Source organism: Petaurus breviceps, unplaced genomic scaffold (genome assembly GCF_028583685.1).
Source record: "Petaurus breviceps papuanus isolate PSGF00001 unplaced genomic scaffold, PetGlider_PUasm1.0 188, whole genome shotgun sequence".
In the NCBI taxonomy this organism is placed as follows: Eukaryota; Metazoa; Chordata; class Mammalia; order Diprotodontia; family Petauridae; genus Petaurus; species Petaurus breviceps.
Window position 1 is genome coordinate 7,139,568 of NW_027185804.1, and position 22,621 is coordinate 7,162,188.

The 22,621-nt window shown below is 41.5% G+C and overlaps 1 pseudogene; it reads left to right on the forward strand.

The window, feature by feature from the left end:
• Window positions 1-21,711: 21,711 nt before the first annotated feature.
• Window positions 21,712-22,151, forward strand: LOC138163388 (large ribosomal subunit protein eL33 pseudogene; annotated as a pseudogene).
• Window positions 22,152-22,621: the final 470 nt, after the last annotated feature.

Sequence of the window (22,621 nt, forward strand, 5' to 3'; positions counted from 1 at the left end):
TACACATTTGTTAGTCAGTCATTTTTAGTCATGTCTAAGTCTTGGTGACCCCATTTGGGGTTTTCTTGGCAAAGATACTTGGAGTGGTTTGCCATTTCCTTCTCCAGCTCATTTTACAGATGAGGAAACTGAGGCAAACAGGGTGAAGAGACTTGCCCAGGCTCACACAGCTAATAAGTGTTTGAGATTGGATTTGAACTCAAGTCTTCCTGACTCCAGGCCTGGCACTCTGTCCCCTGCTCCACCTAGCTGAATACCTTGTTGTAACTCTGATCACCCTGTTTCCCAGCTTCCTCTGGGTTTTCTGAAGAGATCCCATTACTCCAGATGGTTTAGATCCTTAATTGATTAGATTCGTTTCAGCCTAATCCATTCTTTCTAACACCATGACTTAGAGACTTCTCTGCTTGTTTCACACATTTAGTCCTTCAGATTTACCTTTTACCCTGCAACTATCTCCACAGAGATTCCACTCTCCCCTAGTACCAACCAACTCATCTAATCAGTCAGTCAACAAACCAAGATGCTGCTGTTTTCTCTTGGCCACCATGAATTGTGTAAGGAGTAAGAAACCCTCGTCCTGAGTTAGCCTCTTAACTCACAGCCTTTTGTCCCAAAGTAAAACCAATTATCAGAGCCATCACTAGGAATTTCGTACCTAGGGCAAGTACTACAAACCAAATCCAGAGTATGCAGCACAAAATGCACTTTTCTATGGATAGAGGATCATGGGATAATGGAATCACAGATGCACAGTTTCATAGAACTAGAAGTTACCTCAGAGACAATCAAGTCCAATGCCCCCATTTTACAGCTAAGGAAAGTAAGGCACAGAGAAGTTAGGTGCCTTGCTCAGAAACACAGAAGTACTAAGTGTCTGAGGCAGGATTCATACCAAGGTCTTCCTGATTCCACATGCAACACTCTGTTCACTGTGTAATCCTAGAGGGAGGTGGAGGAGAAGGACTCTGCCCAATGTTCTCTCTGATAGTTTCCCATTTCACCTAATTAATTCTTGTTAATAATGCGCCAAGATCTGTTTCCTCATATGGTGTCGACACCTTCTGAATTTTATTCCATTGAGTAAAAGCCCTAGCCACCCTATTCTTGTTTAGTTTTGCAGATCACTGCTCTGCATCTGGGGGCAGCTAGGTGGCACAGTGGTGCCTGGCCTGGAATCAGGAAGACCTGAGTTCAAATTCAGCCTCAGACACTTACTAGCTGTGTGACCCTAGGTGTCACTTAACTTTATGTGCCTCGGTTTCCTCATCTGCAAAACGAGCTGGAGAAGAAAATGGCAAACAACTCTGGTATCTCTGCCAAGAAAACCCCAAAATGGGGTCACAAACAGTAGGACACTACTAAAAATGACTGAACAACAACAAAAAAAACTACCTCTGAGCCTTTGAGTGTTGAATTTTACATCAGAGAAGTTCACTTTCTTTTCTTTTTCAATTTTTTTGAGGGGAGAAGAAAAGGCAATCGGGGTTAAGTGACTTGTCCAAGGTCACACAGCTAGTGGGGTGTGTCAAATATCTGAGGCCAGATTTTAACTCAGGTCCTCCTGAGTCCAGGGTCGGTGCTGTTTCTTTTCTTGGGACCAGGCCTACAAAGAGATATTTCCTACCAATTGGATTGTCCCCTATGGTAATTCTCCCAGGTACCCCCCTTAGAAAAGGAATTTCCACAAACTTTGTAGTCACAGAACTACAGATTAGATGGAGACTCAGTGATTTCTCTGGAAAATGCTAAACCTCCCAGTCACTAGAGCACTCTGCCTTGTGGTCAGTTCTGCTAACTTACAGCTTAGGCCCTTGGTATGGAAGGCATTTTGGGAAGTAGACACACTCACCACGTGAGTGTCAACTGCCTATGTTGAATTAGTGACTGAAATTGCATTTCAGGCCAATGCACACTCTCTCAACTGGAGACTAAACTCTTACCTCATCAGAAATGTTCCTGCTGCTGAAAACTTCATTAATAAATGATGGCAGTCTGGGCAAGATAAGAATAGAATTTCAAATATCAGCCAAGTACTTTTACAAAAAAACACACACACAATTAACCACTTCAGTTCAAAGGATTCCTGCCAGCAGACCAGGTGCTATAATTAGTCCTACTGAGTCAAGGCTACCTCCCTTTTTTGTCCCAGATAATCCCTACTGCCAGTCATTTTTGTCCATGTATCTATCCCATCCTCCCCACCCCAACCCCCCAACACTCCCCTCATCTCCATCTGCATACACATACCTTATCAATGAGACATAGTGAGAAGAATATCAGGCTTAGACTCAGAAGATTGGGATCACAGGATCATAGATTTACAGGTCAAAGAGACCTCAGAGCTCATCTTATCCAGCTCTCTCATTTTACAGATAAGGAAACTGAGTCCCAGAAAGGTGAAGTAGATTGTCCAAGGTCATAGAATTATAAACTAGCTCTAGAAGGGATCTCAGAGGTCATCTAGTCCAACCTCCTCATTTTACAGATGAGGAAACTGAGTCAGAGAAAGGTGGAGTAACCTGTCCAAAATTTAAGTTCTAGCTTTATACCATCTAAGAGTTATGTGACCTTGAACAAGTCATCTATGTAGAAGTAAAATGTACTACCTAACTTACAGGATGGTTGTAAGGAATATGCTTTGGAAACTGTAACATGCTCTATCAAATTGAATTATTGTCATTATTATTACCTGTGGTTCCTGGTAAGAGCAAATGGCCCTAAAGAGAAACATTAATGTTGTGGATTTCAGATTGCAAGAGTATCCAGCAGCGCTTTTACCAGACCTCAGCCCCTGCCTTTAACAATTGCATTGACATGGGGGGGGGGGGGGGGTGGATCCAAGATGGTGGAGTGAAACAATTGCACTGACATCTGAAGGGAATTCTTTTAGTCCCATAAAGAAAATGAAACTTCTAGTTTGGGGAAGAAGAAAAAGACAAAGATGAAGACAAAGAAGGAAAAAGAGGAAGGCAGGAAGGAAGGAAGGAAGGAAGGAAGGAAGGAAGGAAGGAAGGAAGGAAGGAAGGAAGGAAGATAGGAAGGAAGGAAGGAAGGAAGGAAGGAAGGAAGGAAGGAAGGAAGGATTTTTTAAATGTCGATTATCTTTTACAAGAACCTACAAGCTGAGATCTCCAAGCCAAAATGAATCATTCTGGGCCTTAGATAATTTCATTTTCGGAGACTGGCACATTTAGAAATATAATCCTGCCTCTTTATTTTTCAGATTTCTCCAAGACATTATTCCTGTATGGCAGCTGACATTTACAGAGTACTTTAAGGTATAAAAAGTAGACATTTAGAGACATTATCTCATTTAGTCATCCTAACAGCCCTATGACGTAGGTTTTGTGGATTTTATTATCCCCATTTTACAGCTGAGAAAACCAAAGTTCACAGCCAGTAAATCAGTACTTACAGCAAGTAAGTATCTGAAATGGGATTTGAATCCTGGTCTCATTCACATGACTCCAGATTTAGAGCTGCTGCCATAATGGATACTGACTGAGTTGTTTCCCATGTCCAGGGCACACTCCTCACTTCCATCTCTGAGATTCCTTGGTTTCCTTCAAGATCCAGTTCAAGCACAACCTTCTACAAAAAGTTTTCTTGAGGGGCAGGTAGGTGGCTCAGTGAATAGAGCACCAGTCCTGGAGTCCAGAGGACCTGAGTTCAAATCCAGCTTCAGACACTTATCACAAAAACTAGCCATGTGACCTTGGGCAAGTCACTTAACCCAATTGCCCTGCCCTCCCCCTTACAAAAAGCAAAAAAAAAAAAAAGGATTGGATGTAAACTGGTATTTGGGGGCAGCTAGGTGGCACGGTGAATAGAGCACTGGCCCTGGAGTCAGAAGGACCTGATTTCAAATCCAGCCTCAGACACTTAATACAAAAACTAGCTGTGTGACCTTGGGCAAGTCACTTAACCCCAATTGCCTACCTTCCCCCCTCCAAAAAGCAAAAAAATTAAAATTAAAAAATTGTTTAAAAAAAAAGAACTATAGGTCTTCAGTATCCTCTCTTTCTCTAGGTGGGAGGGTGGTGTCTTTCGAAATTCACTAAGGCCCATGATGTCAGTGATGGATGAATGGCTCTATTTTTCAACTGGACTGCACTCCTCATATGGTATTGCATCTCAGCTGGCTGGATCAGTATACTACCAGACTGGATCAAGCCGATTGCCCAGTTGTAGAGCTGACACTCACTGGCCTGGACCTGATCGGTTATTGGGTGTCTGCACGTGGTTGTTTCTGGGCTGGGACAAGCAGGTCACTTGGCCACTGAGCTCTGTCTAGGCTGAGCCAGACAGGCCACACTCCTGCTAGCTGTTGCTGCCAGACGCGGACAGGTCATTTGGGTGTGATAAGTCAATCCGTGGGATTCTCTGGGTTCAATTATTCAATAGGCAGCTGTAGTTTTCACCCCCCTCGGCCTCTGGCTTCATGAGGTCTGACAGCAATCTTTTCAGCTGGAGTGCTGCCATCCTCTTTTCAGGAAGGGCAGTCACTCAACCTGGACCTGACCAAAGCTCTGCTCTTCGGTTACCTCTGAGCCTTGGGTCTGCAGTTTCATTCAGGAAGTGGGTAAGGTCTAGCCTCTTCTGTTCACCAGTCCTTCCTGGGTCAGAGGTAGCTCCCCTCAGCTTTCCTGCCACATAGGCTTATGATAAACGACAGTTACCCTTCCCAATCTCTTGTCTAGGTCTTATGAGATAAGGGGCTATGGACAAAGGAAAGGAAGTGGGCTATGCCCTGGCTGAAGCCTGGCTAAGGGCACTATCTCACTGACCTCTCCATAGGCTCTTGATGCCTCAGACTCTTTCTAATGTGTGGAATGTTTTCTTTGAATACAAAGTCTTTCAATGTCTCAGTCTCTTGTTCCCTTCCAACCAAGCTTTGGCTCTGCTGAAGTCTAACTGGGGCACAATAACCTCTTATATCTATATTGTATAATATATTTACATATGAATATCTTCTCTCCTCTTTGAATTTGAGCTCTTAAGAAGCAAGAGAACAATTTTCCAATAACAACAGTATAAAGACAAACAGCTTTGAAAGACTTAAGCTCTCTGATCAATGCAATGACTACCCACAATTCCAGAGCACCAATTATGAAGCATGCTACCTTCCTCCTGGCAGGAAAGTAATGGACTCAGGGTAAAGAATGAGACAAATATTTCTCAGACATAACTAATGCCAGAATTTATTTTGCTCAATCATGTATATTTGTTATGAGTTTCCACTGCCCCCAACTAAGGGGGGAGGAGGAGAGAAAACATTTTTGTTAATTGAAAAAATAAAATAATTTTTAATATATAAGCTCTTTGGAGGAGGAAGAGTTAGACTTTTGTCTTTGTATCCCCAGTGCTTAGCACAGGGTATGGCACATAATAGCTGTTCAGTAAATGCCTATTGATTGGCTGATGTTCATTGTGAATGATATTTTGTTATGAGGGCTTTCCCTTTGGTGACTGCTGTCACTCTTGCTATTGTTTTGTTTTTATGTTAACCAGACTTTTTAAGGTGTCACTCCCAATGGTGCCATTCATCTAGTTGCAGCATTTCAAGAGCCCAGTCCACAAATCATTTGGAAGACAAGACAGCCCTTATCATAGCACCCCCACTCATTCACCTGATCTTCCTCTAGAGAATGATATTTACCTGCTCTGACTTAACCCAAAAATGTTGTCAGGCTGCAGAGGTTTCCATGGATAAGTAGGAAGACCATAGCTCATCTGAGGATGAAGGTGTTTTCTAAGACTTCTGAGAAGAATCAGGCTTCATAGACCAAGACGGAGGCTGAATTATACTTATAGTCAGTACCTACTTCTCTGGTCTGAGACATCCAAGACTCCCCAGACAAAGAAGGTCAGACATCCCCCTTCATCAGAGGCTGCATCCATATACAGATTTGGGAGGAAGGAGATTGTTATATCTTTCTTAAACTGTTATTTGTGAGCAGAGATGGGAGTAGAGGGACGCCTCAGAGCCAAACTCCTGAGACAATTCCAATCAGTGGAAAATTGCCCTACAATAAATTAACCTCTTTTAAGGCTAGTTCCCTGGTTCCTTTCCATCCCCCAGAGATGAACAAAAATCAAAACAGAATGGAAAAAAAATATAAACCAAATTCATCTGAGCATTTCATTTCTATCTAGATCTTAAAATAGAGACTATATTTGAGTCAGTAGCATGACAAAGAAAGATCACCAGATTTTGTAGTGATAGAAACCCAGAATCACAGATACAGAAGTGACCTCAGAGTTCATGCGGTCCAATACAGATATGAAGCAGAGTTTTCTCTATCATGTACCCCAAAAGCAGTCCACTAGCCTTTGATCAGACTTCTAGTGAGAGGGATCTCATTGCCTCCCAAGCCAGCCTATTCCCACTTTTGGACAGCTTTAATTGTTAGGAAGTTCTCCTTTAAATATCAAGTTTAAATTTGCCTCTTTGCAACTTCTGTCCTTTAGAACCAAACTGGAGAAGTCTAATCGCTCCTCCATATGACAGCCCCTCAAATACTTGAAAAGAACTCTGCTTGTCCTCCCTGAATCTTCTCTGTCCAGCATAATCATCTCCAGCTACTTTAATTACTTATTATCTTTCACCATCCTGGCAGTGTCCTTCATGAGACAGTTTTCCATTTTGTCAATGTCCTTCTTGACATGTCAAATGCAGAACTGAACACAATAAGCTAGAAATGTTCTGACAAAGACAATGAATAGCCCAATGACATAATCACCCCCTCCTTCCTAGAAGCTATACCTTTCTTAATACAGCCCAAGATCACATTAATTATTCTGGTTGCCACAGAACACCACTAATTTCTACTGAGCTCATAGTCCACCCAAACCCCCTGGTCTTTTTTTCCAGCAAACTGCGATTTTATAAAACCTCCTCTACCCACTACATGTGAAGTCAATTTTTTTTTAGACCCAAGTCTAAGACTCTGCATTTGTCTTTCCCACATTTCATCTTCATAGATTCCATCAAATGTTCTAGTCTGTCACGATCTTTCAGCAGTTGTCAGATAACTTTTCCATCTTCATCAGATTCAACGAATATACTATCTATGTATGCCCTAATCTGACACCAATAAAAATGTTAAAGACCTGCACAATATTGTATTAAATAATGGTTCCCAGAAGGGGGCACAATCCTTGAGAGGTAATCAGGCTAGGGCAAAGAATAGCCAGACTCTGACCTCCCTAGTCCTGCACATTGTGCCCCTCCCAAGAGTGCAGCCTAGGTTGCATTAACTGAGAGACTACATTAGTCAGAAAAGTTCAGTTCAAATCCCAACTCTATGACTACACTAGCTGAGTGACCTTGACAAAGTCATTTACTTTCTTAGGAACTCATTGGTGAAACAAGGAGTTTAGAGAAGGTGATCCCTCCCATTTCAAATCCTGTGAACCCATGGAAGCTCTAAAAAGAGACCTCCATCATCCTACCACTGCCCCCTGAGACAGTCATAGACAGGTGCATCCCAAGAAAGGAAAGTGAACACATATATAATGATAAGAAGAAATAAGTTCTAAAACACTATGAGTAAAATAGACCATAGATCAAACTGTCCACCCTATAAAACCAAGCCGAGTTTCTCTTACAAGAGCTTATCTCAGTGACATTGATATAAGCAGCCAGATTCAAATCACCACCATCAGAAACATTACTAATGCTGGTTTCTGCACACTAGCCTAACAGGCATTCCTATTTCTGGTAATGTCCAATGAACAGATAAGACCAAAATCTAACTCTGCTGTCTCAGCCACTACTTGGCTTCTTGGACCCAACAGAACTGACCGATGATGGCTAGTGATGTGTGGTAAGTGTGACTTTTGTCAAGTGTAGGTTTATTTTCTATGAAAGTCTGGATGGGAGGATGGGAAGGGTGGGGGAATTCACCTGTTGTCAGCTGAAATTGTTTTAATTACAATATCCACCTTTAATTAACAGTAACCCAGCCCCTGCCCTCACTTATCTCTTACCATTGCTTGATTATTCAAATGTCTTTGCCATAGTATCTTGTCTCTATGGCTAGGATTTTGGAGCTTTTCATTCCTACTAGAATAAAACTCAGGGGTCTTGCAAAATCTCCTCTGAGAATGGAAAAATACCACAGCGATCTTCCTCCCTTCCAAGCCTGGGAAAATATAGCTTAAGGAAAATACAAGCCTGGTGAGACCCTGACAGCCTGAAAAACCCAAACTTTTAGGTTGGTTGCTTTTTGGAAAAATTTTCCAGAGAATTTCCCCTTAACCCTCCCCTCCAATTATGGAAGACAACTGGAACCAGGGTGATCTGCTCAAGCCCACCCCATTGCTATAAAGGACCAGCAAAGGGAGGTGATGTACTTTTAGCTCAAAGAAAACCAGAACACTGAACTCGCAGGAAGATCACTGCAAATTGCTTTGCAGAGGGAAGAACTCGACCTGGGACTTGAGGCTCCAATTTATTCGTTGCTAAATACTCTAGAGTAAATCAACAGCAGAGAGGGGGTGGGAAAAAATCTTATTCTGACTATTAAAAACCAACTTCCTGGCTCTTCAAGTGCTTGAAACAAAGCTTGAGAAGAGCCCAGGGGTAGAAATCAGGATAGGAACTTGATTGTGAGACAATATTATGTTTTCTGCATAACCTTGACTCTCACCAATAATTACTGCTGATTGTCAATAATTGCAGTTCCAGGAGAGCCACACTGTGGAGAAGTTGGGTCATTTGGGCGGGGGGGGGGGGGGAGAGAAACCAACCTTTCCGTTGTCCAAAGCCCCTTATCTGAAAAGACCCAGAAAAGAGATTGGGAAGGGTAGGAGAAGGGAGAGGAGAGGAGAGGAGGGGAGGGGAGAGGAGGAGAAAGGGAAAGGGAGAGGGAGAGACAGAGAGGTTCAATGCATAGTCAGGGAGAAGGCATGACATCTGATAGTCTTTCCAAAGGCCTCAGGCTCAGTTTATACAAGCTCCTTGGTACACAGCCTGCACCAGAAGAGACATTGCCAAACAATAAAGTTTGCATCGACTCTTCTCTCCAGACCCAGGAGCCCGTAGAGTGTCACCTAATCCAGGGCTCAGTGACCTCTCTAGCTGGACAACCACCCAGAAGGCTAGGCAGGTCCCAGTGAAATCCCTACCAGGCCTGCAGCATGAACAGGCAGAGAAAAGGATGCAGAGAGGGGAGTGGGGATAACCATCTGACTACCATCTGACTATTACAGCTGCTTTAACCATTTTAACTAGTTTATGTACATAGTCATAGCCTAATTCAATTCAGCAAACATTAATCTGCAGGCTACTAGGTGAAGGGCTTTGTGCAGGGCAAGGGCATATAAAGACCAGGAAAGAAACAGTACCTGCTCTCAAGGGACATCTCCACATTGCATCCCAGTGTGGAGATGCAACATGTATGTAGGCAAGTATTATACAACTATGGAAATAAGGGGAAGAAAAGTGAGATTCAGACTAAGTGCTCTAGGAAAATTTCCAGAGTTTAAAAGGATCACTTGCAAGTGGAAGGGGGTGGGGATAATCAGGAAACACTTCAAAGTAAAGGTGGCCTCCGAGCTGAGCCTTACACAAAGAAAAGGATTCTGAAAGCTGGAGATGAGAAAGAAGGAGACCTCTGGCATCACCTTCATGAATGCACAGAGCCAGGGCATCCCTGGGCCTCAGTTTCCTCATCTGTAAAACTGGAAAATGGGACTCTATGGCCTCTGATTTCCCTTCCAATTATAGAGCTGTAATTTTATAATATTATCCAAAGCTGGAAAAAGCATATTAAGTTTAATAAATAGCTAGGATGCCGATTTGGCTGGGCAGCTTGGTGGCACAGAGAATAGAGTGGTAGGCTTGGAATCATGAGGACATAAGTTCAAATGCAGACTCAGACACTTACTAACTGTGTGAACCTGAGCAAGTCACTTACCCCTGTCTCCCTGAGCCTCTTCATCTGTCAAACAAGTTAGAGAAGAAAATGGCAAACCACTCCAATATCATTGCCAATAAAACCCCAAGATGGGGTCACAAAGACTAGGGCGTGACTGAAACAATTCAACAAAAATTTGGATGGGATGAAAGGAAGACATTAAAAAGGGAAGAAGATGCAGATGGGAGCTGGGTTCTGGAGGAATTTAAATGCCAGGAGGAGGATTCTGTATTTTATACTAGAGACAGTAGGGAGCCAGGGGAGGTTTGGGAGCACAGGGATGGCATGACATGGTCAGTCATCTCCCTTAAGAAGATTATTCTGGCCTCCACATAAAGGAAAGATTGGAGAGGGAAGAAACTGGAAGGATGGAGACCAATTAGGAGGTTATAATTACAAGGCATTCACTGATTCTACAATCCCTTAGTAAGTGTCTCCTATGCTCTATGCTAAGGAAACAAAGGAAAAATGCAACATTCCCTTGTCCTCCATGAGTGGGGAGGAGGGAACAGGGTGGAGAAGGAGCAATCTGTAAGATGAGCAAATGTGAAAAAAAAAAATGAATTGGGAGAAAGGGGAGAGAGGTCTTTAGTAACTGTTTTAACCTTGTGAACTGAGTTGTATAGAAAATGAGGAATTTCGACCTTCCTCGGGGGCGGAGTCAAAATGGCACAGTAGAAACAGGACCTCCCAGCGGCTCTGGCTCCCACCACCTCCAATTCATGTAAAAGGGGACTCTGAACAAACTTTGGAGCTACAGAACCCACAAAATGACGCAGAGAAGCTAACCTCCCGCTGAGGACAGCAGAAATCGGCCAGGGCAGCATTCTCGGAGTCAAACCCAGCTCCACACTGAGGTTTTAGCCCCAGGGCAGGCCTGACCAGACACCAGCTGGAGGGACTCCACATCACCAGCAGCTGTGGTGGTCCAGAATTATAAACACATAGATGCTAAGGACAAAGTGAGAAGTCAGTACAGTATGGACTTTGGGACCCAGTAGCTGTGAGTGTGTCAGCTTTTGCCCCCAGAGCAAGAAGCCACCAACACATGGCAGCTTCAGCTCCTGGCCTGCAGAGTGTAGGGGGACCAAGCAACCAGTCTGAGGGGTAATTGCTCTTCCGTTAACCTTCTTGGATCTGGATTACAGTCTAGGGTGGAGGTCCTAGGGTGTGTGACCAGCTTGCCAGAGCATGTGGAGGCTTCTGAGAGGGCACCCATCTAATACCTCCAGCAGCTGAGAAAACCCCAGCATTTGGAATGAAGCTCCCCTGTCTGGTGGCAGAGTCCTACTGTGGCAAAAAGCCCGGGGGTCAAGTGACTGAGGGGCGACATGATCAGGCAAAGGAAGCAAACCAAGCAGAAGAATCCAACATTAGACTCTTATTTTGGGGACAAAAAGGATGAAAGCACGGAACAAGAGGAAGACAGTGAAGTCAGAACTCCTGCACCAAAAGCTTCCAAGAAAAATATGAGCTGGTTACAGGCCATAGAGGACCTTAAGAAGCAGATAAGAGAAATGGAGGAAAAATTGGGAAGAGAAATGAGAATAATGCAAGAAAATTATGAAATGAGAGTCAACAGCCTGACTGAGGAAAATAACACTTTAAAAAATAGACTAAGGGGTGGCCAGGTGGCTCAGCAAGTAACAGCACTGTCCCCAGTGTCGGGATGACCTGGGGGATCGAATCCAGGCTCAGATACTTAGCACCACACCCAGAAATAACTGGCCATGTAACCTTGAGCAAGTTACTTAACCCCGGTTGCTAAAAAAAAAAAAATAGACTAACTCAAATGGAAAAAAGAGGTTCAAAAAGGTAATGAGGAAAAGAATGCCTTAAAAAGTCAAATTTGCCAGATGGAAAAAGAATCTCAAAAGCTCACTGAAGAGAATCATTCCTTCAGAATTAGATTGGAGCAAATGGAAGCTAGTGACTTTATGAGAAATCAAGATATTGTTAAACAGATCCAAAACAAATGAAAGAATAACCTACCCAGCAAAACTGAGCATCATGTTTCAGGGGAAAAGATGGTAATTCAGTGGACTAGAGGACTTTCAAGCATTCTTGATGAAAAAACCAGTTGAACAGAAAATTTGACATTCAGATACAAGAAGCAAGAGAAGCTTGAGAAGGTAAACAGGGAAAAGAAATCATAAGGAACTTATCAAAGTTGAACTATTTACATTCCTACATGGAAAAACAATAATTGTAACTGATGAAACTTTTCTCAGGATGAAAATAGTTGAAGGGAATATATATATATATATATATATATATATATATATATATATATATATGTCTATATCAGAGGGTATACAGGCATATGAATACATATGTGAATGTGTGTATATATGCTTACAGGTATACATAGATAGAGGGCACAGGACCAATTTAATAGGAAGGCATGATACTTAAAAGGGGAAATTAAGAGGTGAGAGAGGAATATAATGAGAGGAGATGGGGAGAGACAGAATGGGGTAAACTATCTCATATAGAAGATGCAAGGGAGAATGGTTACAATGGAAGGGAAGAAAGGAAGGCAAAAAGGCAAAACCTTATTCTCATTGAATTTGGGTCAGGGAGGGAATGGCATACACACTAAATAGGGTATCTCACCCTACAAGAGAGTAGTGGGGAAGGGGATGAGAGGGGGGGGATGATGGAAGGGAGGGCAGGCTGGGGGGAAGGGAAGTTGGAAGCATCCACTTTTGAAAAGGGATGGGATCAAAGTAGAGAATAGAAAAAGTGGGAGGTGGGATAGGAGGGAGGGCAATATAGTCAGTCTTTTACAATATATCTATTATGGTTATGTTTTTCATTAGCTACACATGTACAACCTATACTGAATTGATTATCTTCCCAGTAAGGGAGGGTGACAAGGGAGGAACGTAATGAATCTGGAATTCAAAGTTTTAAAATCAAATGTTTAAATATATATATATACTATTATTAATACTCTTTTACATGTCTTTGGGAAATAAGATATACAGGTACTGGGGCATAGAGATCCACCATGCCCTACTGGAAAAGTCCAAGGGGGTATGAGAGAAGATATGAGACAGAGCAGATTGGAGGAGGGGATACACTGTGGGACTGCTATTTGGGGGTGGTGGGTAGGGGAAAAACGGGGAGAAAATTTGTAACTCAAAACCTGGTGGAAATGAATGTAAATCAGAAGTTAATAAAGCATTTGAAAAATGAGAAAAAAAAAAAAAGAAAATGAGGAATTTCTAAAATTCAGAGGTGAGAAGGAGCACATTTTAGGCATTGGAGACAGATAAATTGTACAAAAGCAGAGATGGATACAAGGAAAGGCAAAGAGGCCAGTTTGGGTTTTGGAGGGAGGGGAGGAAATGGACTGGAATGGCCTGTGCCAAGTGCTTTACAAATATTATCATATTTAATCCTCACAACAACAACCCTGGAACGTAGGTACTAATATTATTCTCATTTTACAGTTGAGAAAACTGAGGCAAACAGAGGTTAAGTGACTTACTTGGGGTGACACAGCTCACAAGTGTCTGAGGCTAGATTGGAACTGAGGTCTTCCTGACTCCTGACTTCTTAGAGCACTAAGGCACCCCATACCTTGAATGTAGAGTACATGAAGGGGAATAGTTGTATAATGTCTAGAAAGGTAAGTTGCAGCCAGATTGTGAAGAGTTTTAAAAGTTAAACAGAGGTGTTTGTGTCTTGTCCTGGAGATAACAGGAAGGGAAGTCAGGTGGTCTGGCTAGACTAGGCAAATGCCACTGAGAGTCTGAGCTAGAGTGGTGAAGAAGAGGGCACAGGTGCAGGAGCTGCTGGGGAAGCATGAGTGAAAGGATTTGGCACCTTAGTCATCTGGGAGTGGAAAAGAAAAGATCAAAGATGACTAAGTCTAAGGGTAGGGGGTGAGGGCCGAAGGGATACAGAGAACAGATGGTGGGGAATTGTAGGGAGAATCATAAGTACCTAGCTTAATGGTTCTTACATCACAGTCTACCCACTCAACTCTTTTCTCTTCCGTTATTCAATGATGTTATAGTCTATTTCATTAACCAAGGAATTTTCCCATAAGTCTCAGGTGGTCTGCCTTTTTTTTTCCTCTCTTCATTTAGATTTGGTATATAGCCTGGGCTTGACCAGGCCATTTTACACATAAGAACACCAAAGTATTACCCAAGATTAAAATTTAATTAACTCACCTCAAATTGCAAGCCATTGGCCAGAGATTAAAACCCAGTCAGGAGCCTCTATGGCCAGCCTTTTACCAATTAGTTTCCTGGTTTTGTCTGTGTCCTTCCCTAACATATAGCAGACTGGCCTTCATTAATGAGGCATTCCTAGGATCTTTCGTAAGGACAAGTGACTGGCTCCTCGGATATACAAGGAAAAAGACAAAGGGTTGATGCCAGAAAGCTGAGGGACCTGAAAAGTCAAGTGTTCACAAAGAGGGAACAGAACCTAGGGTCCAATAAGTCAATACAATTACAGAATTACAGACTCATGGAATCTCAAATTTGGAAGGTATTTTGAAGGACATCAAGTCCAACTTGTACCAGTCTAATCAACATTTATTAAATACCTACTATGTGTAAAGGTTCTATACTAAATGCATAATATGAACAGGTAGAAAATAGCATTGTCTCTACTCTTAAGTTTTTTACAATATAATAGGAGAGATATAGGTGGGATGTAGGGCAACTAGGTAGCACAGTATACAATAGGCCTGGAGTCAGGAATACTTGTCTTTATCAGTTAAAATCAAAACTCAGACACTTATTAGTTGTGTCACCCTGAGCAAGTCACTTAACCCTGTTTGCCTCAGTTTCCTCATCTGTAAAATGAGCTGGAGAAGGAAATGGCAAAACACTCCAGTATCTTTGCCAAGAAAACCCCAAATGGGGCCACAAAAAAATCATAAATGACTTAACAACAACAACAAAGTTAGACAAGAGTTCATTAGAAAAAATTAAAAGTTTAGGAGTTTTGAGCCATCTTGATAATACTTAACAGTTGAAAAAAATTTAAGAGTTAACAGTTGTATGCAACCAAAAAATCCCTAATGTGATCTTAAACTGCATTAAATTTCCAGGACTAGAGAGGTAAGAGTCCCACTGCGCTATGTGGGACTCTTCAGACGACATCTGAAATACTGAGTTCTCCCGTTCTGAGTGTCTTGTTTTAAGAGGAAATTGACAGACTAGAATGTATGTAGAAAATGAGAACAGGGAAGGTGAGAGGACTGGGAAATATGCCATATTCAAGGAGCAGAAATATTCCAACTGAGGAAGAGAAGACTTAAGGGGACAGCATAGCTGACCTCAATTTCTTGAAGAGCTGACTTATGTGGAAGAGAGATAATATTATATTCTGCTTTGCATCAGAGTGCAAAGGAAACATGGTACAGTGGGAAAAAGCATTGACTGCAGACAGAGAGCCTGGATTCAAATCTTGTCTCTGATACTTACAGCTATGTGACGTTGGGCAAGTTTCTTAACTTCTCTGGGCTTTAGTTTCCCTGTCAGGTTCCTTCTAGCTCTATACCTAGGATTGTAGGAAAAGTTGCTGAGAAACAGCAATGTAAAGAAAGAAATTTCTAACAATGAGAGTGGTTAAACAGTGATCTGAGAAAAGACAAACGCCCAGAAGTAGAAGAACCACAGGACAAGATAGAGTTGTGGTATTTGGCTGGAATATAGACTGCGTAAGAAAGGGATCATGTGAAATAATATGAGAAATGTAGGTTTCATCCTGATGAAAGAGGGCCTTGAATGCCAGGTGGAAGAGGTGGGGTTTTTTCCACTATAAGCAGTAAAGGTTTTTCAGTAGGGGAGTCACAGTGTCAGATCTACCCCTCAGAAAGATTATATTGTCTCTTATATAAAAGATATATTACAGAGTGTAGAGAGTGGAGGGCAGGGGTAGCCTCTGACCCAGCAATACCACTGCTAGGATTATAGCCCAAGAAGACAAAAGACAAAGAAAAAGAGTCCCTAGATAGAAAAATACTTACAGTAGCACTTTTTATAGTCACAAAAATACTGTAAAATAAAAGGGCTGGTTATCAACTGGGGAATGGCTAAACAAATTATGGTTTATGAATGTTATGGAATATAATTGCACCATAAGAAATAATGAAAGGGATATAGATTCAGAGTGTCATAAAGACACAGTTGAACTGATGTAGAGTGAAGTGAGAAGAACCAAGAAAATAATTTATACGATGACCACTACATTGTAAAGAAAAAAAACAACTGTATTGCTGGGGTTTGTTTTTCTTTGTCCTTTTAATTGGGGATGGAGGTAGGAGAGAGACAAGTACATTTTTGTTTATTGAAAACAATGAAATTATAGAGCACTGGCCCTGGAGTCAGGAGGACCTGAATTCAAATCCAACCTCAGACACTTAACCCACACACACACACAAATAACTAGCCGTGTGACCTTGGGCAAGTCACTCAACCCAATTGCCCTCCAAAAAGATAAACCAAAAACCAAAAAATGAAATCAAATTGAAAACTAAGAAAAAGAAGTGAAGAGAAAGGGAATGAAGAAATAAGGAAGGGAATGCTGAAGAACTCTGATTGATATGACATACTATGATTCCTAAGAACCAATAATGAAGCATGCTACCTCCTGACAGAGAGATGATAGACTTGAGATTCAGAAGGAAATTTACATTTTTTAATGCATCCAATGTGTTATTTTGCTTGGCTATGCTTACTTTTAACAGGGAAAGGTTGAGGTTTTTTTTAATTGGGGGAAAGAATATGTGAATGATATTGATACCAAAAAGAAAAGAAAGATCATGAAAGCATTTTTAAATGCACAAAAGAGACCAGAAGGAAATTCAGAGAGAGACAAAGACAAGCAGAGAAGCTTTAAACTAATACACTAAATTTATTATATGCTTTTTTTTTTAAAGCAAGCTGTTCATAATAGAATTCATGGCTTTATGTACAATCCTCTTTTGTTTTTCTTCTTTGTGTGCAGAACTTATTTTAATTGGTATTTTCTAATTCAGCATAAAAAAGAGAACAAAAATAATTTTTCAAAAGAGAGTGGAGGCAGAGACACTAGTTTTCAAATAAATTAAAATTATTTCAGTCAGAGGTGATGAGGGCCTGAAGTAAGGTGATAAATGAAAGACTGGAAAGGAATCTTTCTTTCCTCTCCCTCACTCTATTCTCAAATCCAATCTCTTTTGATCCTTGGTGGTATAGAAAATAGTGATGTCATGAACAGAAAAAAAAGCTGAGAGGAGTGGTGAAAGAAGAGATAATGAGGTCAGCTGGAGACATGTTCAATTTGTCAAGCTTGCAGTATATTCTAGTAGAGATTTCTTATAGAATATTGGTAATACAGAGGAAAAGCTAGGAAGAAACTGGGATTGGGTAGATGGATATAGGAGTCGACTGCCTTGAGGTGATCACTGAAGCTAAAGTAGTAAATGAGATCACCAAGAGAGAACTTTAAAAAAGAAAAAGAAAGGGGCCAAGGACCATTTAGCAAACCTGAAATCTGCCTCCTGGGAATTTCCTATACAGGCATCCCCTTGAGGCAGAAAGGAAAGCTAAAAGGAAGACTGTGATTCTGTACTTAGCTTGTCCCTGGTAAAGTCCATGAATGAGCCAAAAATAGCAACTGCAAATTCTACTTGGACCTTTGCTGCTGATAAGAGTCTCAGCCCCTACTGAATTCTCCTCAGCCAACAATTCAAATGAAGTACTTTCTTGGTCTGCCATGTCAGAGAGCAATTTTCAAAAAATGATATAAATCATTGCTGATGAGATGAAACCAACAATTCATTTCACCTTCCCAGTCTTCCTGGCTTTTTATTTTTTTTAATTCTGAGTTTGTTGACTGATATTCTCATCTTATTCCCAATCGATCAGCAAGTCCCTCACAAGCACTGGGCTAGGTCCTGGCTATATGTGTCAGAGCATAAAACAATAAAGCCCTCAGAGAGCTTGCATTCTAATGGGGAAGACCACACACACATGGTATAAACACAATGTGAGTAAGTATAAATATGGTGAATAAATACAAACATATAGAAAGTAGTTCAATACCACATTGGGAGGGGGGGTACTAAGATTCTGGGAGATCAGGAAAGGTTCCATGCAGATGATGTTTGAACTAAGGTTAAGGAGAAGGTAGGGCATTTGAGGTAGGGCATTCCAGGCACAGAGATGGGAAATGGAGTGCTACACATGAAGAATGCAGAGAAAGCCAGTTTGGGTTAATTAATGAATAATAGCTAGCATTTATATAGCATTTTATAGCTTACTGTGTGCAGATACTGTGCTAGGTGCTTTACAAGTATTATATTATTTGATCTTCACAATAACTCTGGAATATAAGTGCTATTAGTATCTCTATTTTACAGTCGAGGAAACAAAAGCAAACAGAGGTTAAATGACTTGCCCAAGGTCACACAGCTAGTACATATCTGAGACTGGATTTGAACTCATCTTCCTGATTCCAGGTTCAGCATTTTATTCACTGTGTTACTTAGTGTAGAATGAAGAAGGGGAAGTAATGTACAATGAGGCTGGAAAGATAGGTTGGGGCCAGGTGGTAAAGGCTTTTAAACTAAAGAGAGCAGTTTATATTTGATCCTAGAGGCAACAGGATGTCACTGGAGTTGATTGAGGAGATGAGTCACACAGATCTGTACTTAAGGGAAATTACTTTGGCAACAGTGTATAGGATGAACTGGAGTGGTGAGAGATGAGTCAGGGAGACCATTTGGAAAGCTCTGGGAACAATCTAGATGTGAAGTGATAAGAGCTTGGACTAGTAAAAGTGGAGATAAGGGGTCAGGTCCAAGCCTCCTATTTTTGGCAAAACCACCACCATCCTTCCGTTCTCCTAGCTTTCTAACCCCAGCACTATCCTTGAATTCTTATTTTCCCTCACCTCCCTTCTCCAATTAGTTGCTAAATCTTTCCCCTTACATCTAATTTCTTTGTTCCTCGGAGTCAGTTGACTATCATTGACTATGGTTCAAGCCATGAGGGTCTTCTGAGGGCAGAGAAAAGACCTATTTGTGTCATGTTCTATAACATTTAGTCTAAAATTTTATCCTTTGTCTTTTATGCCTAACATAGTAATGATTTCTCCTTTCCTCGCATAAATGTAATAGATTGTTAACTGTCCAAGGATATGAGTGGTTTCTAATACTTCTTTGAATCCATCTACATTTGATCCATTTGCATATAAATACTCAAAAATATTTGCTGATTGGTTGGATAATTAAATCTTTGGACTTGTACAATTCTACCATTGTCCTGGTTCCCTTTCACCTCACATATCTTTGGGTTCTAATTTTTCCCTTCTCTCTTCCTTCTATTTCTCTGCTGTTGATTCCAGTCGTTTTACAGCTTTTAGGGATTCTTTGAACTCTAAATCCCCTTGGTTCTCCCAGCCTTTCATAGTTCTCATCTTTCTTTTTGCCTCTTCTTGGACTTTTCCAACACATTCTTAGCTATTCATAAGACCCTTGGAGCTCTCTTCAGATTTTGTTTTCTTTCTCTATTTGCCAATTAAATTTTGATAAGCATGTGCTTAATAAACTATACTCTTCAATGTGGAAGAAGGATTGAATTTGGGCCATTGGGCTTCCTAGAGCAGACAGGACCAATGACCAAATATTACGGGGATAGAGTTTGGTTTAATATGTCATTCAGTGAGTAGTCAACAAGCATTTATTAAATGCTGACTAGGTGCCAGAAACTTGTGCTAAGTGCTAGAAATATGAATATAAGCAGAAAGAAAGATAATCCCTGTTTTCAAGGGACCCATCCCCCTCTTCTAAAGAGAGGAGGCAACAAGTAAAAGGAAGCTGAACAGCAGACCCTGAGTGAGGGAGGGAAGAAGAAAGGGAGGGACAGAGGAAAAGACAGAAGGAAATTTCAGGAGTGCCAGAAGTAGAGCCTGGAGAGGAATAAAGGAGTCGATATGGCCTAGACACCTTTCTTAAATTGGAAATTCCCAGAGGAACCAATGAGTCAGGGGAAGGAGCTATGGGAGAAAAATGATTGTTCAGACAGAGAAGGGGAGACTTCGTAACAATCAGAACTGGTCAAAAATGGAATGGGTGTTTTTGACCAGTTCTGCTATCATTCACTATCCTCCAGGTAGAGGCTAAATGAGCATGTGTCAGGAATGTCACAGAGGGGACCTGTGATTTAAATGAGAGTTGGGATCCATGCCCTTTCTAAAACTCTGTGATTGTATAATGACATTTATTTACAGATCAAGAACTTTATATAACTTTCTATTGTTCTGAGCTACAAACAAGCCATTAAGCATGAATTAAGCACTTACTGTATTTTCCAGGCATTGTACCAAGCACTGAGGATATAAGGAAAGGTAAAAAGGTGGTCCCTGACCTCAAGGGCTTATTGGGGAAGACGGTATATAAACAACTAGGCGCCTCCAAGACAGAAGCAGACAAAAGATACTCATGGAGGAAAAGGCATCGGCGCATAGGGGGACCAAGAAAAGCCTTCAGGAGCAGGTCTTAAAGAAAGCCAAGGAAACCAAGAGGCTGCAATAATGGGGCAGAGTAACACAAATGCCAAGGCACAGAGGTGGGAGATGGAGTGTCTTGTTCAAGGAACTACAAGGATGCCTACATGAATAATTCTGATGGGTTCCTTTTGCAACTTTCTACATTTTCATAATTTGAACTGTGGTTGACTCATTTATTTAACTCAGGACCTGGAGAAAGAAATCTTGGAAGGAGACCAACATAAAGTCATTTGGCCTGGCCAAAAAGAGGGGGAATTTTTGTTTAGCAAAACCATCTTTCAGAGTAACATGAAGCATAGTCACTCCACAAATTATTACATATAAAACACTGTAAGGAAAAATGCCTCAGTCTCCCCTTCTATAAAACAGAAGCACTCGCAGGAATTAGATTTTATGACATCGATGATCCTTAGATCCTAAATCGTTCATTGATTTCGTTATTGTTGTTGGTTTTCCCTGATGCTTTCTCTGAAGACTAGAAATGCCATGATGTATGGTATGAAGCCTCTGCTATTGCAGGGCATAGAGAGTTAGACGGCCCACTTGGCTCCATGTTGACAAGTAACTGGAGCCAAGGCATGGAAGTACGAGACAGATGTGCCAACGGTTTACTGAGCTCTATTGAACTCCATACAAACTGGCATAGAGACCCCAGGCTTCCACATTGATCTAGTCTGGGATGAACAAAAGGAGACAGAAATATAGCACCTTCCACCCTGGGTAATTGCTTGTTTATCACCTCCTCCCTCATTTTCTCCCTTTCCTTTCTCCAGGTAGCCCCCTCCAGAATGCTTTGTTGTGCCTATGCTCAATTTAAGTCGTTTTGATCAATCTCTCTCTCCCTCCAGGATCAGTCTCAAAGCTTGTACTGATCGAGGGCTTTTCTCCCTAGGAACTCAACATCGAGGCGCCTGTAGATCTTTAGGAGGTGGGACTAATTCCATCCGCGTGAGACTGGTTAAAACTCCATCTGGGCAACAAAAGAGAAAGAGCATAAAGTAAACAGGACATTTATCCCCTATTGCTTCAAGGCTCTCCACACTTCAACATCTCTCACCAGATTTATCGACTTTGGCTCCCCTATGGTAGCCTGTGCTCCTGCTTAAAAATAAAATGACTGCCTTCCACTAACATAAACTCATCTTGTGCCTTCTCTATCCCCACATTTGCTTATATTTTTCCTTATACCTCGAATACCATCCCTTTAATCACTGAAATCTTATTCAATCTTCAAGACAGTGCTAAAAAAAATATATCTTTTTCCTCCATCTTGGAGCTGTGGAGGCCTGCTGGAAACAGGGCTTCTAGAACAGCAAAATGTCTGGAAGACTGTGGTCCAAGGCCATTTTTGCTGGCTACAAGAGAGGCCTACGAAACCAGAGGGAACATACAGCTCTTCTGAAAATTGAAGGCGTCTATGCACGTGATGAAACAGAATTCTATTTGGGAAAGAGATGTGCTTATGTATACGAAGCCAAAAACAACACAGTAACTCCTGGTGGGAAACCAAACAGAGCAAGAGTTATCTGGGGGAAAGTTACTCGGGCCCATGGTAATAGTGGAATGGTTCGAGCCAAGTTCAGGAGCAATCTTCCTGCCAAGGCCATTGGACACAGGGTCCGAGTGATGCTCTATCCCTCAAGGATCTAGAATGAAAACTGATTAAATAAAATTACACATTTATTGAAATGTAAAAAAAAATATCTCCTTTGCAAAATCTCCCAACCCCCTCCACCCCCCATGAGCAGTGATTTCTCCTTCCTCAAAACCATTCAGTACTTTGTACTGTCCCTGGGGTGCTTATGTGTGTCCCGGCCCCATTAGACCTTAGGTTCCTTGCAGGCAAGGACTACTTTATTCACCTTTGTATCCGGTTTATACTTAATGCTTAGTAAATATTTGTTGAGTGAAAATTGAAGGAATGAATTTGTTTCCATGACTCTTTACTTCTCCCCTCCGTTCTACCTTTCAATGAAGTCATAGTCAGAAACATTAAGTGGATGCCTCAGGCTTTATCACATTTGATTTGCCCTAAAAATCCAAAATATAGATTCATCTGGATGTCTAAGCTATGCTGAGAGACTGAAAGACGTTTTCATTAACCTTTCTTGACCTGATGGGTCTGTAACGCATACTTTCTCAGGACCTGTTCTCTAATAGCATCCTTCCAT